The following is a 20,404-nucleotide window of genomic DNA, read 5'->3' as shown; positions in this document are numbered from 1 at the left end:
AGATAAAAAGAAAATACTCAATCCTAAAGTTGTTAAGTGGCAACACCAAGACCAACTCCTCCTTAGTTGGTTTATCTCCTCCTCAACATGTTCACACGCAGATTGTTGGTTTGAAAGCTTCATATGAGATGTGGGAAGCATTGAAAGAGACCTATCTTGCTCACTCTCGATCATGAATATTACGGTTAAAATATAAACTGCATACACTTAAAAAAAAAGAGAAAAGTATTGATGATCTATTCCAAAAAGCCAAGTCCATCACCCACCAACTAACAATGGCAGGCAAGCTAGTTTTAGATAAAGACTTTGTTTTGTTAATTCTACCACTGTGTGTGCAGCCTTCAGGGTCTCCATGTCCACTCGTTCATACCTTATACCAATAAACCAACTTTATAGTTTGCTTCTACCAGGAGAAGCCCATATAGTTGAATATACTGGAGTTAGTCATGATGTCAATTCGAAAACAAATTTTAATTAGCATTCTAACAATAATTTTAACAACAATTTTGGTCGAGGACATGATAGAAATTTTAAGCAAGAAGGTCGATTTAGAGAACGAGGTCATGAACGCCAAGGTGGATGGAGCTTCAATCAACAAAACAATCAGGGTTTTATCTACCAATATTGCGAAAAATAGGGTCACACATTTCGCCAATGTTGTCATCTTCAAAGAGAGAATACTTCTTCAGATTCATCGCCTATGACTTATCATGCATCTACATCCAATTATTCAGGTGAAGGCTGATTTTTGAAATCATGTGCCTCTCATCATATGATGTCAAATTTGAACTCTTTATCTCTTCATTTTGACTATCAAGGCAGTGATACTGTCAAAGTTGGTAATGAGACATGTTTGCCTATTTCTCATATTGGTGAATCTATATTCTCTAATACTAGAACTAAATTTGCTTTATGAGATATATTGCATGTTCTTCAAATTAAGAAGCAACTATTATATGTTCAAAGATTTACTCAAGATAACAGTGTTATTTTTTAGTTTCACTTGTCTCATTGTTGTGTTAAGGATTCGGTAACGGGGAAAGAAATACTTAGAGTAATGACCAAGAATGAATTATATCATGTCCACCTCAATTTCAATAAGGAAGCTCATGTAGGAGAGTCAACAACTACATCACAATGGTGTTCCAATAAGTTATTTTTAAATTTAGTTTAACTTTTATTAATCAAGTTGATTCTAAAGTGTGTGATGTTTGCCAAAGAGAAAAATTCCATAAACTTCCTTTTATTGATAGCTTGCATGAGATTTTTAAACCTTTAGATTTCATATTTGCTGATGTGTGGGGTCAGCCCCAGTTTTTGGTACTCAAGGTTTTAGATATTATATCAATTTTGTGAATGATTGTTTTCAATTTACTTGGAAATTTTTCATAAAAAATAAATCTAATATGGTCACTATATTTCAAAAGTTTAAAGCACATGTTGAAAAAACTGTTTACACAAAATTCAAGTTTTGCTGGTAGTGAAATCAAAGCCCTTGATCCGTTCCTCAAGGCCTCTAGGATTGAACATCATATTTCATGTCCACACACCTAAGAGAAAAACAAAATAGTTGAGAGAAAACATCAACACATTATTGGAACTAACATTTTCTTATGGCTCGCACTCATATCCTGACCCAATTTTGGCTTTATGCCTTTTCAAGCTTCGTTTATTTGATTAACCGTTTACCTACATCTAATCTACGCAACAAGTCCCCTCTTGAAATTCTATTTAGGTTCTATTTGGAACCTAGTAACTGGGATAGAATCATGTGTGTTTATGCATTGAAAGAAGTGGCAACTGTTAAATCCATTCTTTAATGAAAATACAAAGGAGAAAGGGCTTCACTTCCTATCCCAAATGCATAAACACCTATCCTAGCTACCAGATTCCAAATAGGCCCTTAAGCAACAAAAAAATATACCTTTCTAAAAGGTTTCTGATGTGCATGTCATCCTTACCTCAAAGCATACTGGCAACACAAATTAGATTGTCTTCCCATCATATTTTTCTAAGTTATAGGCACAATCACCATGGTTACTTGTGCCTAAACCCCCCTTAAACTAAAAGGTCTTTATGTCCCATCGTGTTATTTTTTATGAATAGTTTTTTCCTTTTTAAAGTAAGAATCATATTTCTCAACCTATCATGACATCCCATTTTATCCATGCACCATTTGTCATTGCCCCTCTTCCTTGGCTAGCAGGGCCTCTCGACCTCTTTTTTTTTCATCGGATGCATCACCCGCCTCCTCTCCCCTACTCTCATTGTTGACATCAAGACCCCAACCTTGCCTTTGTCTGCCTTACCCTCTCATTCTCCTCCATCCTCACCTCCTTAATGCACTCACCATATATTTACCTATGCCTAAGATGAAACTCTTAAACCGAAACTTTTTAAAGCAACCAAATATTCACTATCCATTGCTCTTCTTTCTGAATTGTTCACTAATATTGAACTACTACCTTTAATCAAGCTCGCTCCTGATCCCATTGGTGTGATGCCATGCAAACAAAGTTTTAGTCCCTGCTTAAAAAGGAATTTTGACCCTTGTCCTTCCTGATCCATCACAGAATCTTATTGGATGTAAGTGAATTTGTGGTATTAAAAGAAAAGTTGATGGTTCTCTTGAGTGATACAAAGCTTGCCTTGCTGCTAAAGGGTTTCATCAAGAATAACAAATTGATTACTTTGAAACGTTTAGTCCCATTGTCAAACCTCATACTATTTGGGTTGTTCTCTCTATGGCTCTCAATCAACAATGGCCTATTCACCAACTTGATGTTTATAATGTCTTCCTAGATGGGTCCCTTGATGAAGACAATTACCAGAAGCAACCTCCTGGGTTTCGGGATTCTTGCTTTCCTCGTGTTGATAATACTTTTGTATGGAAGGACATGACTTACCTGGATTTGTAAAATTCTTAAACAAACCTTTAGAATATGGGGACACTCATTTCAAGCTCTTATCCTTTTTTCAATAAAGAGGTAAAGCAAAAACAAGTCTTTTGATTTCCACAATTCAAAGCTCATCACAATGGATTCAGATATGTAAAGAAATTAAATGTGTATGAGTATCAATTAGCATATTGTATAAAATCAAAAGAAATAGGCAAATTGATCTTAAAAGTACCTTGTTCAGACTTCGAAATCTGTTTTGCTCCTTTGGGGCTTCCCTTCAATTGAGAAGCACTTTTGCGTAGGTTTGAGAATTCTTGCAATGGCTTCAGCAGCACCTCCACATAGGTATGGCAACATAAGAATTCTGAGAGGAAGGGTCTGAGCACAAGCAGAGCTTGGGTAGACTTCGTCTCTAGGGCCACCACTCAGGTATATGATTTTCATATCCCCCTGACTCTAGGGGTCAACAATTATTTATAGAAGTCCTGGATGAGATACAAATCGAGAGTTTTTAGGATCTAAATCCAACTCAAATGGATATAGGCTTATCCTCAATGAAGATAAGGTGCATCCAAGGAGAGTCCTGCATGAAAATGTATAAGAAAAAGTTTTAGTCCAATTGGGGCATGCCTTTTTGAAGGTTTATCCATGCATTTAATGAAACATCCAACTTTTTTAGAAACTATAACACCATAATATTTTAATTAAATTTGTGCATTTTAGTGAAATGAATGTTTAATTGTTGATATATAAATGATCACATGAAATCTGGTTTTCAAATGGGTCAATTTGGGTGTGGATTGGACCCATAAGCCATAACAGATCTGGGGTATAATCATTATTTTTGGAAATAGCCATGGGTAGTTTGGGTATAGGACATAACTAAAACTTTAGAAAAAGGTTTAGGACATTTTTGAAAAAAAAGGGGGACTTGAATGAAAATTTTGGTAAAGAAATTGGTTTCTTTTAGAAATGGTAGAAATATAAATTGGAAAGCAAAAAAGGGAAAAATCAGTATAAAAAGGGTTATTGATAGTGGAATGGTTGTCATTTGAATAAGACAGTTGTTGCTAGGTGGGGACGAGATGGGCCCCACCTCCCTCAATTTACAACATGATAAATCCTCTTATGTTAAATTAAATTTTATTTAATAGGTTAAATGTAAGAAAAACCTTATTTTTTCTTTTCATCTTCGTGTACTCTTTACCACTCTCTCTTGTCACTCTCTCTTTCTTTTCTTTCTCTCTCTCGTTAACAATTAACCCACCTTCAACATTCTCTTTACCTCTTGTGTATTATGGGAAATCTTGCTGGAACTATTTTTGTTTAAAAATGTGTTCAAATTGCCTTGAAAAATCTTGTGAATAATGTTTGAAATAATTTTTGCACTCTAAGAAGTGGGTAAAATTTTAATGTAACTGTGGTGTTTAGCCCTATGATTTCGGTGTTTCAAGAGGTGGAACCTAAATCTTGCATTCTCTGGGGTCTTTGCTCGGGAGTTGTTCTTGTGGTTCCTTGTGAAGGGCATAAGAGTTGACATCCCTAGATCTGGTCTCATTTATTTTGATGTGGGTGTGTGACACTTTAAATTTTGTGGAATTTTTTCTTTTTTTTTTATTTTAAATGATATTGAAAAGAGAACACTGTGGAAGAAAACTTGGTTTTTAAAAACCGGTTTTAAGATAAAGCATTCTCAGCTCTAAACTAAACTTAAGATTCAAAACCAACTATCTTTTTCTTTTCATTCAAAAGAAAGTGTATCTATATATAGTCCATTTACAAATTCCGATGAACTACAAATATGCATATACAAAATGTCAAAATTCAAAACACATGAAAGCTCTAAAACATACAATGGTCCAAAGACTAGAAAGATCCATGATGCAGTTCCAGAGATACACTATCTTCGCATCAATCATCACAAAGCAAAACTACCCGTGGGTACCTAAAAAAGGAAAAGTAAATAGGGGTGTGACCAACTATTGTCTCAAAAGGTAACTCAACCTCATGTCTTGTGATAGTGAACACGATAAGGTTTATAAGCAAACAAGACCTACCAAATGTCTAGAGTACGACCATAAGTTGCACACATGTCCTGTGAGAAAAAGACTCAATGCATCATCTGACTCTAGAGAAAAACACTAACAATAGGTCATATAGACCAAGACATGCTCAAAATTAGATGCACACACTTATTTTAATCATTTTCCCCATTTAAGTTCATTTTTTGCTTTCTACATTATGCAATGCAACTACTTTGTTTCAATATTAATAACTATCTCCACAGAAGCACCTTTGCCTGAGATCACTACAGGCTCACCAGTTTACATGGGGGTATATTTTCAAACATTGGTATGTTACATATTTTATTAACCCCAAGAGTGCATAATTATACCAGCACCAAGGTCTTGAACCCTTTGTCAAGGTATTTCTTTTCTTGGACAAGTTATAGTGCACTACCGCTAGTATACGTAGCTCGACTTCCTCCATGAGGAATCCTCGTCCCCTAAGCTGCCGTAGTTGGGGACTGGTCCACCCTCAGTGACCAATACAGAGCTTGCAAGAGCAATTGTCACCATCATTGAGAAGCACTCACCCGACAACTCAGAAATCCATGGGGTTGGTGCTAACTCACTCAACGAGCAAAGTTCATTTATAGGTCACCCCATCTTTCATGGCATAACCTTCAATCATTGTGTAGCTTGTTTAAAATTTAGTTCATGTGCATTAATACAAGTTATCTAGGTAGCCACACTAATACCCTAGGCCCTTGCCCAACCAGCTACACATAATTTATTTATGCAATATGCATTCTTTTTTATTGAAATACCCTTATACATACGAGGTTACTCTTGTACCTCCAATGTTCATTATGACATGCATACAACTATGTAGTGCCCACATCAGCACCATAACTTCGTATTGCAACCTTTGCAAATACGAGCCAAACAAGACCATGCATGCTTAAACCACACAATGTTATGTTGTCATGTACTTACAACCACTCTTATCAGCTAAATTGAAAGAAAAAGAGTATGTACACATGTACAACTTTCTCATACATGCATGTTAACATACTTATGCATTCCAACACAAATCGGGTCTCGTCTTAGACCATCCATCACATATCAGTGCATAAAGCTAAAAAATACAAGAAACATGGGTCTACCAAGCTATTCTCGAGATGATTCACTTGAATCTAATGCTTAACAGTCTTTACTTGAGCTCAAAATATCAATATATTATATTTTGGGGCATATGAGTCAACTCTGTTGAGCACAAGAGTCGACTCATAGGCCAAACAGAACTTAGGTCCCCTCGTGAGTTGACTCTCCTGGTTTCAAGAATTGACTCACAAGCATAATAGAACGTATATCACATTCATGAGTCAACTCTCTTGTTTCTAGGAGTCGACTCATAGATTACAGGGGCCAACTCTTCACAGAGTGAGTCGACTCTCCCATTGTAGAGGTTCGACTCAATAGTGAGTAATAATCGACTCTTCTGAAAAGGGTCACTCAATAGAGAAAAGAGGGCAACTCTTATTTTGAAATGAGTCAACTCTCCGAAAGAAAGTCTACTCTTCCAAAACAAAGAGTCAACTCCTTTAAACAAGGGTCGACTCATTTGAAATGGGTCAACTCTTCATAAACAAGAGTCTACTCTTATTTTAAAAACATGGATCAATCATGTCCAGAGAGAGAAGTCGACACCCAGAAGTATGCGTCAACTCTCAAGTCTGCCTAACCTTTTTGCAAACAACAGTGATCGATTTTTGTTCAGCAAGATCGACCCCTACCCTTTGCAAAATCGGGTAGCTCTACCAAAAAATGATTTGAACTGCAAAAATTTCACCAACCGGTGGTTTATCTCAATAACCACCATTTCAACATGCGAAGTGTCAAAAATGAACAACCACACCATACATGGTTCATAAAATCTGATGCATAGAACAATACTTTATGCTAGCATAACATGGATATTAACTTGGGCTACTCAAACTAGCACATATGCATATTTCAACCCAAGATTTTATCTCTAATAAGTTTTCAAACAAATTTTATTCTCAAAACAAATACATATCATTTCTTATAAGCTTTTACCCAAAAGTCAAAACATCAACACCACTAGAAGCTTGTAAAATAAAGAAATATGCTTAAACATCCATTCTCACATAGAATTTGTTGCATATTTAGTTTCTAAAAATTCTATCTTTAATGCATGGGTTTTCCTTAACAACAACAATCTTGATTTCAAATAAAATACTCTTGGAAATAGCCCTCAAGTTAAAATAGAATAATTCATGTTTTGGGTACAAAACAATATTTTCAAACACACTTTGCAATAGGAACGAGCTATAAAAAATTATATTTATCTCTCATATACAAAAATTAGATTTGTAAACACTTAAGAACACAAGAAGGAGCTACTAAAAATGTTATTTCATAGAACAGTTATAGAAAACCAGTTTGTGAACACTTTATACAATAGCAACTGATACAGATTTGCATATACACTTTTCTTAATAGCTATAAAAATATATTTCTTTGTTCTTAAAATATAACTTGCAGAAAGACTTTTTAAAAACATATAGTTAAATTAAAAACTATGAAAAACATGAGTGCAGATCAAAAGATACAACAATACTGGTCAAACCAACCAATGCACAGTTTCTTTGGGCTGGTTCTACCAAAACCCAAGTCAAACCATCCAAAACTCATACACAATCTATCATAACCATCATATATTTTACTCGAGAGTTGACTCTTCTGAGCACAGAAGTCAACTCTAAGCTAAACAATACATAAACAATGCCCAGTAGTTGACTCTTCTGGTTCAGAACTTGACCCTCGGGCCAAATTAGGCTAAAAACACATGTTTGAGTCAACTCACCTGATTCATGAGTCGACTCACACACTGAAGAGTAAGCTCACAACCAAGATGAGTCGACTCATCCAAACCAATTAGTCAACTCACAACAATTATGAGTCTGCTCACCCAAACCAATGAATCAACTCACAACCACTATACAACATTGTGTAAGGCACACGTTGGATGAGTTGACCCCTGACCTGCAAGAGTCGACCCTCGGGTCAACAGAACTCGCAGTTTTCACAAAAGTCGACCCTTGAATAACAAGAGTTGATCCTTGAGACTTTCTAATTTGATTTTACTCTTTTCAAACTTTGAAATCTTGGGGTTTGAAGCACCGAACTCAATTAAAACTCCACCCCAACACATCTAGGGGTGTTTTCAATTGATAAACACTTTAATAAACGCCATAACATCATCAACAATCAAATTTTCAACACATTTAGAGTTTTCTAAATATGATCCTAAGCATGCTATTTTCACGAAAGCACATTAGAACATTCAAAGCATGCTTTTTCACAAAATTGCTTGTAGTCCTAGCATGCTTACTACCTACGAAACAAGAAATCGAGCACCTACCTCGAATTGCTTATCTAATAGAAATAGGTCCACTATAAATGCAGCATAAACACTCTCAATGTACCTATACATGACTCCCACACACACTAGGGAGTTTTTCATAGTGAACACCGCCCAAACATAGACTAGGATACCTCCACACGATGTTTTAGTTATGAAAAACCTCCAACAAATGTGCAACTCAACCACAGGGCAGGGGTGGAATAGGTGGGCCATCCACCAAGGGAGAGAGAAAAGGTGAGAGTATGTAGGGAGAGAGAGAGCACAAGAGAGGGGAAAAGGAAAATTTGTCTCCCCCTTGAGCTTAAATAGGCTCCCAAAAATCCAGGGTATGGGTCTGAGTAAGACTGGATCTAAGTGGTCCAAATCTGGTTGGGTTCCAACTAGATCCCAACCACAAAGGGATCTGGGCTCCTAGTTAGCCCACTAGTTGGGTTAACTATGTCCCCACTTAGTTGGTTTGACAAAAAAAGAAATCAACCATATGGCAAGTCCAATTTGACCCTGGTAGGTCTGACCTACTGAGGTTGGCTGAGCTGGGTAGCAGCTGCAACTGTTACCCTAGCCAAAATGACCTTAATGCCCTCCAAAAGCAATCTTGTTTAAAAGTGCTCGTTCTACTTTTTTGACCTTTGTCCAAAATAAAACTATAATTATGCCATTGAATCAATTCAAATAATTTTGGATATATCCCCTCATGTAGTTGACTGACCCGGTCAACTCTTGGTTGGATGATTATGTCCTTCAGGATGAAAATACCCTCAAAACAACCCAGAATTATCCAAAATACCCCCAAAACTTGTATGGCACACTCCGAACTCATTTTAATTCTGTTTTTGACGGAACAAAGACAGTTCTCAAAAAAATAGTAAGAACGTAACTAGAATCTTCAATTGCAAGAAAAATCTATCTATATTTTTTTAGTTTCAGAAACTACAAAAGTCAAGAAAAATATCAGATATTATAAGGTGTCATTTGCAAGCAGTTCTATTTGTCTCTCCTTGAGACGCCCCATGAATGCAAGCTTGTGGATCATTTCAATGTCCCTGATCTCTATGAAGGAAAGAGAGTTGCTGAAGTTGTCCTAAAAAGTAAAATGGGGAACCTCCGCTATGAATATGATTAGAGAGGGCAGTTCTATGAACACCTGAATTAACCACTGCTTCAGCAAGTTATAAATACGGGTCTCTCTTACCATTAAGACAGTCTTAGAAAGTCTGGTTTAGGAGATTGTATGTTTTCATGGTGTTCATGAATTATAATACAGACTAGTTGGGATTTCTGTCAGTGGGAGAATGAAATTTTGACAGGTGAGGAAGATGTTTGCTGCATGTGTGGATAGATAGAGAGAAAAGGGGAAGACAAAAACAAAGGAAGATGTACAATGGATTTATATTGAGGTAATTTGAGATGGTTAGTTTGCTTAGATATCGGTTGCAGGTTTTGAGCATTATAAAAATATGTGGAAGGGAATTTTAACTTGTGAAAATATGGAATTGAATCATTTGTGCCATGTGCTCGAGTTTGAGCCATAGTGGTTTCTGGTGCAGTGAACACGTTTCAATGCCAGAACCTTTGATCTGTTTGTATAGTCACATGTATTTAGATAAGGTAAGGTGCATCATACCCTTGCTGGGAAAATAAGCATCTTTCTTGTTACCATGCGCATGTTTTTAGTTTCTTTGTCATCTACTACTTTCCATAATTGACTTAGCATTTAATTGATTCAAAGTCTTATTTTTGGGTCATGATCACAGCCTTCCATTGCTGGATTGGATGTAGTTATCCTTTCAATGTGAAAAAGCGATATCATACTATATATGTCTGCATTGTAATTGTTTCACGTGGATACAACTGGCAAATAAGTTAACATGCAGATCTTCATACTATTTTTAGGTATTGTTATATTTGCTTTACATAATGCTCCAAGCAATTAGTGGCTTGCTTTGCATTACAAGGCATCTTTAAAAATGTTTTGCTGCTAAATAAATGGGGATCTTTAATTGGGTGTAGTAGATGTTTCAAATTCCATTTGCTATAACAGAAAGTGGTAAGGTTTGATGTTGCCGTGCATCAGATGACAGCCATCAGCATTTCAAAAACTGTGATTTGATTCATTGATGAACATCCTGATCCTTTCGAAGTGATCCATGTCCAAAGAAACCTACTTGCTGAATTGTATAAACACTTGGAATTCAAACTTCTAAGTAAAGCCTAGTAGAATTGCGTCAATGGCATGAGTTGGTTTGGTTGAGATCAACCCAACCCAAGTGTTCTATTCAGGAAAGAAGTCGTCTCATGTTACCTCTTTGCCTCAAGTAGCATTGTGAGTCATTGATTGAATGGTTTTATGATTCAAGATGTATAAGACAACTTAGCCATACAAATATAACTGGATGAAAATGCTACGGTAGTGCATTGTTGATTGAAATGACACAATACTATCACTAACTGTAAATTTTCTTTATCCCCTACACGTATCCTCTAAGCCTTATAAGTTTTCATTATACAATGTGAATTCGTTGGGAAGTGCATTACAAGAGATGAATACTTTCAACCTGATTTGGTAAAGTTCTGGCAATAATATTTCTGTATAATTTGCATTTATCATCTGTGTTCATTACTTATACTAGGCAACAACATCCTTTGAGGATACATGGTGGTCACTCAACTGCTTATCTACTTAGTAAGGGTACGATGTGATGATTTTGGCTTTATATCGGTGCCATAATGGTACGATGTGATTTTGGCTATATTCCGGTGCTATAAGGGTACAATGTGATGATTTTGGCTTTACGCCAGTGCCGTAATGGTACGATGTAATGTTGGCTATATGCTGGTGCTGGAAGAGTATGATGTGATGATTTTGGCTTTATGTCAGTGCCGTAATGGTATGATATGATGTTGGCTATATGTTTATGTCGTAATGGTATGATATGATGATTTTGACTTTATGCCAGTGTCGTAATGGTACGATGTGATGTTTGCTATATGTTGATGTCGTAAGAGTGCAATGTGATGATTTTGGCTTTATGCCAGTGCCAAAATGGTATGATGTGATGTTTAACTTTATATCGGTGTCGTAAGGATACGATGTGATGATTTTGGCTTTGCGTCGATGCCAAAATGGCATGATGTGATGTTTAGCTTTATGCTAGTGCTTTAATGGTACGTTGTGATGTTGGTTTTATGTTAGTACTGAAAGTAGTATATATGTTGTATGGTGATTTGATATCATATGGATACATTGTGTTGTGGCATAATGCATTATTGTTAAGCTTATAGAGGATTGAGGTGTCAAATAATACAAGAGAAACAAGATTGAAGGATAATCTAGGTGTTCATGCTTATATGCAGTTGTAGTATGAGTCCGCGTGTTGGTGCATTTGGGCACCTGAGGGCCGATTGGTTTTGAGTTGGGAGTCGACACCTCGGAGTTTACTCTGTCAAGTGGTAGTTGCTGGGATCTGAGGTTGACACCTATGTGTAAGGGTCGACTCTCAAAGGGTTCAGTTTGGCAGGAGGGTCGGTCCCTGAGTTAGGTGACCCCTCTTTTGTTCAGTGTGATAGTTTAGGCCTGTGGGTCGATTCTTGGGATAACAGGTATAAGATCCATAAATTTTCTAAAATTTTAATCAAGGTAAAGAGAATTTTTGTGTGATAAATTCAATTTATGAAAATATTGATCAATTAAGTAACTTAATATTTATCCTAGCTAATTAAGATTTATTAGCATTTATTGAATTAAATATTAAGCATTGATTATTAAACATAATTAATTAGTGTTTATTTGATAATTAATTATAAACTATGCCTAATTAATATTAAGTGAATGATTACACTTGAATTATTCATTAAATTATGAATTTATTTGTTAAAGTATTAAAAAGGAATTGATATTCTTTTTAGAGTTTTTATCTAGCTTGGATTTGGACTAGATCCAATTAGAGTCAGATCCAACTAGAAGATCCAAAGCAGAAATTTTATAATTTAGAGTTTCTAAAAATAATATAAGAACCAATATAGAAATTTCATAATTTAGAGTTTCTAAAAGTAATATCAAGAAAAATTAAAACTTGTAAATAATATAATATATCAAAAAGGTAACTAGAAGTTAGAACTAGTTGGAATGAAACCAACTATAACCCAACCAGGGGGGCAATTTTGGCTTAGTCCCTACCTTGGTGAGTATGTAGGGTGAGAGCCAATGAGATTCTACGTGGATCCCAATAGAGGATCGCTACAATTCCTAGGGAAAAAAAATGAAAAAGACTAGAAATGATGACTTTTTGTAGCTTACCAAATTTATGAAAGTCTTTACATAATTAGAAGAAGTCAATGGTTAATCTTGAGAATTTTTTTTTGAGAAGAGGGTTAGATCCAACTCAACCCTCCATCTCCATACATGTAAGCTAAACCACATATCTCACCTACTCATGGATTTTTGCCTATAAATACCTCTCAAAAAGTAGAAGAGAGACATTCTTGAGCTTTCTTTTTTTTTCTCTCTCTCTCCCTCTCCCATTTTTGGGTTTTCTCTCTCCCTTTCACTCAAGTGTAGTGTAGGGTACCTTAGAGAGATTATATTCTACACATATTATGGTTGAAGAACAAGGTTTGATTCAAAGCGGCACCTCAACTTCAAAAGGGTAAGTTAATCTTTCATTCTTTGCATTTTGATTTTTATTTAAAGCTCTTCCCCACTTCCAAACCATACAAACATGCATTCTTGTAATGCATATGGATATACACAAGGATTTTTCATAGATGAAACCATGAACATTCATTTTTGTAGTTTCTTCTTTGATAATTTCATGGTCAAAAATGAATGTTCACCAATATTAATGGTGTTTTATCATTTCAAACCATTATTCATGATAGAGAGTAGTTGTATGATATTTCTTGTTATTCTATCTGTTGAAAGGACTCGTTCTTACATCATTCTTATCTTATGTCATTTTCTTCTAACCCATTCATGGTTTAAAATACCTTATGCTATTGTCTTATCATGCATCGTGCATTTGTTAAGTTAATCATATTTGAGAACTTGTTTATGCAAAACATGGTGTATGTTTTCATATTTGAGACTCACCTAAAATCATTGGGTTCACACTATGCCTTAAGTGGTAGCATTTTCAAAACTCATTCATGGTTAGAATGTGGTTCATACATAAGATTTGCATTTTTGAAAGAAAGATGATTTCAAAACTCATTCATGGTTAAAGAATGTGATTCATACATAAGTTTGTATTTCTGAAACTCACTCATAGTTAGAGAGTTGACGTTTATGTGATTTATAAAAGAACTATGCACTTTTGAAACACAACCATGGATAGAACTTGGCTTATTCAAATTTTATCATGTCTTGACATTTCTTTCAAAATTCGTGATATCATCTAACCTTTAAAAAATCTATATGAGATGTAGTGATAAAACTATAGAAAAGAATAAAAAAAATATGGTTGCAAAATCATACTTGAAAACAATTTTGAATATATATATATATATGTATGTATGTATTTATATAGCAAGAAGAGGCTTAGCTCTTGCTGGCCAAACCAACCTAAATCATGCCCATGGTTCAGACCAGGTATGACCTAACAAGTCTGAACCAGGGCATGGTTCAGACTTGGCCAGGTACAGAATGGCCAGACCAGCCTGAACCGATTCACTTGGTTCAGGCGCAGTCTCCGCCTAGCAGGGTCAGACTAGCTGAACCGAGTGACCCAGGTATGAACCCAGACCAAGCAAACTGGTTTGTCCCAAACCAAGCAGACTGGTCTGTCCCAAACCAAGTCGGTGTTGGCCAAGGGCAAACCAACTGTCACCCTATGACCTTCCAAAAAAAAAAAGAAAACGAAGAAAGAAAAGCAATTAGAAAAAAAATAATTTTTTAAAATGCCTATCATACACATGTGTTAATTTATATGTCTACAAACTGATACATGAGTGCACAAATGATATGCATATGTGTTCAAATGAATTTGATTTATGCATATACTTATGAACCGATGCATAAGTGCATACATGGTATGCATATGTGCTCAATGGTTTATGTATATAATACATGAGTGCATACATGATATACATATGTGTTCAAATGAATTTGATTTATGCAAATACTTATAAACTGATACACGGGTGCATACATGGTATGCATATGTGTTCAATTGAGTCTAATCTACATGAACCACATAGGAATATGTTTATGCATAAATACATTCATGTATCAGGCATGTGATCAAAGAAAAATGAATTATGTGTTGAAATGGCTCATGTGATGCATAAAATGCCTATGTGAATGAATGCTCATGCATATTGAATGTCTATGTTTATGCCATAATGCAATATGACAAGATGCATATGAAATGTATATGTGAGCATGTTATGCCATAATGCAATATGACAAGATGCATATGAAATGTCTATGTGAGTATATTTTTGCCAAAATGAAATATGATAAGATGCTTATGAAATGCCTATGTGAGAATATTTTTGCCAAAATGCAAAGATTTAAGATGCATATGAAATAAAGGGTTATGTTCTCTTCAAAAATTGCATAGCTTACATAAATGACATATGATGGATAATGATGTTCCTTGTTAATGACATAAATTGTTATCTAATGTATTTTTTAACACCTCACAAATTGGCCATGAGACCCATATATGAATGAAGTACATGGCATGTTGTAGAAATGCATTGATATGCATATAAAATTTTATGTTTTGTGCTATGACATGAAATATTGAGGCATAAGTGAATATCATGGACTTGTGTGTGGACATTATTTGATATATGAAATAAATGTTAAAATGTATAACTAGATAATGCTCTCTTATGAACTTGGGTGGGTTGTGAACCCACAAATTGTGAGAGGAAATCTCACTTCACATGCATACATCCACACATTAAAAAAATTTGTTCTCTTTCACTAGTGAGGTGCTCATATGAGCTAAAAGAGCCAAAGCATGTAAATTGGGTTTGGCATAAACCATGTCATGACATGTATACTGCTCCGAGGGGAGTATTGAGGTTATTAAGTATATTTGCCATGAAACAAGGACATGATGTACTAACTATCTTAAAAAAAGATAAGACTGCCCATGTAACCCATTCATAATATGGTCCACCTTAGAGAGGGTAAATGGTACAACCCTGAATGACGATGTCGCATGTAGGTCTTATCTATATATCATACTGACTTGAATTAAGGAGCAAAGGCATCCTTAGACCTCCAGTCACTCGGAGTTAGGGAGATCAGGGTTGTTCAAAAGAGGTATACCTCAACTACTGCATTAGTAGGGATTGCAATCCGGTTTACCCTTGCACAAACAATCTCTCGGTCACGGACTGCTCGCATGGGTGTGTTTATCCGATCTGTAGATACTATGGCAAAAATACACCAATGGCATAATAAACACTGTAGTATATTCTAGTAAACTTGATGACAATTACCTCTGCATACCCAGAGGTATAATCAAGAGAAACAATAGTTTATTGACACTGCTAAGTGTCTAACTTGATTATTGCATATCCATGTTATGTGATTCATGATGATTGTCTACTTGATATTTCATGTTATGACGTTCAATACTAAGGCTCACAAGTGTATTATCTACATCTATTTGACTGTTAGAAAATATGTTTGATATCCATGATAGATGCTTTGATATTTTTTATTATGCATATGAATGTGGATTTGCTTATCAACTCATAAGAGTTTTGACCTTGTTTCATGAGGCACAGGTGATGAATGAGGAAGCAGTGCGAGAGTGTGATGTGGCGGGGAAGCTGGGAACCATCATTTTCTAATAATCTTGGAGACCCTAGAACAACTCTTGGGTGTCTCATTTTAATTAAGATATTTTTTATTCTATTGCAAAACTTGTATTTCCATTTCTGAACTATATTATGAAATTGGAATGAAATTGTTTTCTTTCATTATGTGAGTAAGGAATGGATCTGGTTCTAATAGGAATTGGGTCCAGCCCCATTCAATTGTTTCATTTCTATAACCTGCAAAAATTGTTCGACTGTTTAAAACCCAAATATATTTGTTATGCTATCTCTATTTTAAAAAAATGGTTAAAATTTTACATTTTTCAAGTTAGAAATGTTGGGGCGTTACAACAGAGTTGACTTCTGCTTATTGAGTAGTGAGGTTTATAACCTTGTAGAGGGTTGATACTTGTGAGTACAAGGTTGTCTCCTTTGAGTTCTTCTCTTTGGAATGAGTGAACTTAAAGATCGATACTTGAGAGAGTAGGGTCGACTCTTCCTATTTTAAGAACTTGGGTTTTGTGCCTGATGGGAATTTTCAACTAGACTTACTTTGTGATACTATTTAGTGATCGTGTTTGAGTGGTTGGACGATACTAAGATGTGATATCTCACCCTTTTGTTTGTTATGTTTTCGGTGACTAGCAGTAGGCAGAGGAGGATGCAGCGGACACAAAAGACTCACAGACCTAAGACTACTTCTGCGAGTTGATTTTGGCTTTTTATACTTTGTTGTATACATATGATATATTTTGTAAACCTTTACACTGAGAAATGAATGAAAATAATTTTTGTGCTTGCTTTTAAAAAAAATTAAATTAAGTTTTTGAAAAAAAAATTGGGCATCACATTCGATGGGACTAGACGACACACCAAAGTGTCGTCCCAGGTGGGACCACATACTGGAGTGTCATCTCAGAGGAGGATGACACATGGGAGTTCCAGTCCAGGTTAGGACGACACATTGGAGTGTCATCCCAGGGTAAGACGACACTCTAATGTGTCATCTTAGAGAAAATTTGGTTGTCTACGGATACCCCTCTTTGTTATTAATCAAATGTGATTCAATTTATGATAAAGAAATAGACACCCTCATATGGGACTAGCCAATTTTGATACCATTGAGTTGTCAAGTCCTTTTTGGGTCTCACCGAATGAAGCCGGACAAATGATAGGTTGTCGAGACCATTTGTGGTCTCGCAGAGCAAGGTCGAACCAGTGTCAAGGGATGAACTGAGTTACCAAAGACCTTTTGTAGTCTCACTAAACGTGGTCAGGCTGGTGTTAGTAGTAATGAATTGGGTTATTAAGGCCATTTTTTGGTCTCGCCAAACAAGGTTGGGGCAATTCTAGGATAATTGGTTTTTTGATATCATTTTGTGTTCTCGCCGAACAAGGTCAGACCAGTTTTGGGATAATTGGGTTTTTGAAACCATTTTTGTGGTTTCGCCGAATGAGGTTGGGCCAATTTTGGGACAACTAGATTTTCATGATCGTTTTATTGTATCATCGAATAAGGTCGGCCTAGTTTGGGGACAACTGAGTTTTTGACACCATTTTGTATACTCGTCGAACTATGTTGAACTAGTGTTGAAAGGTAATTGGAGATTGATCTTGACTTTAGAGGAGGAACTAGTGACTCTAAGGGTTATTGCGCAAGTTGCACCATCTCTTAAAGCATTATCCATCTGTATTGTTTACTTGGTGTGAACCTACACCAACTCTTAGATCCCATTAACTAATTTAATTGTACAAGAGAAAGAAAATGTTGGGCTTCATGCAAGTGTAGCACAAGACATATGTAGCTCACTTTTATGTCTTTTATGCTCATTTTAATTTTTGATGCCTTTGTAATTTTCTTTTTTAATTTTTTTCAAAATTTTTAGCATAGAGCTTGTGGGGACAAGTACAAAAGTATTATGCCTCTACCCATGCATGATGACAAATGAGGGATTAGATTGCTTTAATTTAACTTCCATCACATGGAAGCATTCATCATTTTCTCTCGCTCTTGTGGCAACTGATGTCTTCTTTATAATCGTTGTAATTTTGAAAAGATTTTTAAATGTAAAACATGTGAAAACCAGACATCAAATAATAAAAACCGGTTCTCACTAGTGGATGAGACCGGGTCGAACTCAGGGAACGGGAATATATCGTATTCAAGTACACAAATCTAAACTAATCTTTATTGCCGAATTATTTGAAATGTAAAATGTTCAAGAAAAGTAAAACAACTAACTATTACAGCAAATGAATACCCTTCGCAGAGGGCGTAAAGTGCAATATTTACAAACCCAATTAAAATTCCTAATTCTAAAAACAAAAGCAAAACGAAGCTTTATTCTTCGTACTTCGTGTCACGTAATCGCTTCTGCTCCAGTCTTGTGCTATCCTGCACAATTTAAAGGACACGAGCAGTACCAGATATAGAAGTAAAAACAATATTAAACTAGCTAAATGCTAAGAACATTGAAATATAGCATCAAAAGAAACTAATGACCATTAAAACTATATTAAACTAATGTTAATTAACTAAGTAATTCTAAAACTAAGAGTAATATAAAAGACAACTAAGCAATTTTCACAAAATAGAGAATTCAATTAACTGACCAAATTAACAACACAGACAATTCAATCAACAACTAATACCTAATTAGCATAGGAAAATGCAATATAAAAAATACAGAAACTTAACTATATACTAAAAAAAAATGTAAATGAATTGAAATGTATTAAAAAAAATTAGACAATGCATGTAATGAAATAACAAGAGATTCAATAAAATGAAAAACAAACAGAATTAGAAATGAAAGAGACAGGAATTAAAAAAAACAAAACAGGAAAATGACTGAATAAAAAAAAACACAGAAATTTAATGCAATGAAAAGTATTGTAAAATTACTGAAAATTCAAGAAAAACAAAACATGAAATGGAAAACTGGAGAACAAGGAATCGGTTTCAAAAACTGAATTGTAAAACAGAATTTAAAACTACGATACTACAGATTATACTGAAAATACAATTGCAGATCTAAACTAAAAATTAAAACAGGAAATGAGATGATCTAAACAACTACGATGAAATCTAAAAGATATACAAGGAAATCAAGAAATAAAATCAAGAAATGAAAAATTAAAGAACGAATAAAACCAGAAAAAAAAGAATTCATGAGACAATGGAATCAAACAAAGAATTGTTGAAATGAAAACATGAAAAAAATTGCATAACAGAAATTGAGATCAATCTAACATATACTATAGCAAAAATGCAGCATAAACAAGCTAAAGACAACAAAGAATCTATAAAAAAATTGAAACTCACACAGATTGCATACAGAAAAGCACAAAAAAGAAAAATGCACAATATAACAGAATTTGTTGCAGAATAAAAAAAATTGCTGAATCAAGACAAATCAAAAACCGACAGATAAGAAAAACACCAAGAAAGAAGAAATCGAATCTGATGCATGTATTTTTTTCATTTTTCTTTGCTGTAAACAAAAATCAAATGATCTATTTATTTATTTTTTCTTCGTTTTTCTGTAAACAATGGTAAACAAGAACGATTGAAAAGAAAGAAGATGAAGATGAAAGTGAGGAACTGAAGATCGGAGGAAGAAGAAGAAGAATTTGGAAAAAAAGAAGAAGAAGAAGAAGAAGAAGAAAAAGTTCTGAAGAAGAAAAGGAGGAAGAAGAAGAAGAACTGAAGACGAACTGAAGAAGATCTGAAGGAGAAGAAGAAGAATCGGAGGAAGAAGAAAAACTCACCGTGAACTGGAGGTAAATTGGAAGAGAAGTCGGACTCCTCCCTCACGCCATCGCCCGATTGAGAAGAGCCTCCACCAGATTGAAAGAAAGGGAAAGAGAAAGAGGGGAAGAAGATAGGGGAAAAGAGAGGGAAGAAAGGTCCGGCGATGGTTGAGAAGAGAGGAAAGAGAAGGAAAAGAGGGGGAAAGAAGATGGGGTTTGGCATACAGGGTGAAGACGCCTCCCCTTTTCGATTTTCTGGGTTTTTAAAAGCATTACAAACCGGTTCACCGGTTTGTAACAGTTTTTATTTTGAAATGCAAACCGGTTAAACCGGTTTGTGATATATTTTTTTCATTTTTTTCAAGAAATCAAACCGTGTAAAACGGTTTGTTATTTTATATTTTTTTTTTCAGTTTTTTTAAAATTCAAAAACTATGTTAACCTAGTTTATTATAAAGTTTTCAAAAATTAAAATCAAAACTTATAAAGAAACTTAAAAACTATTCTAACTATTTATT

This window comes from Nuphar pumila, chromosome 3, assembly GCF_984573655.1.
Source record: "Nuphar pumila chromosome 3, dmNupPumi1.hap1.1, whole genome shotgun sequence".
In the NCBI taxonomy this organism is placed as follows: domain Eukaryota; kingdom Viridiplantae; phylum Streptophyta; class Magnoliopsida; order Nymphaeales; family Nymphaeaceae; genus Nuphar; species Nuphar pumila.
This window is presented reverse-complemented; position numbering follows the sequence as displayed.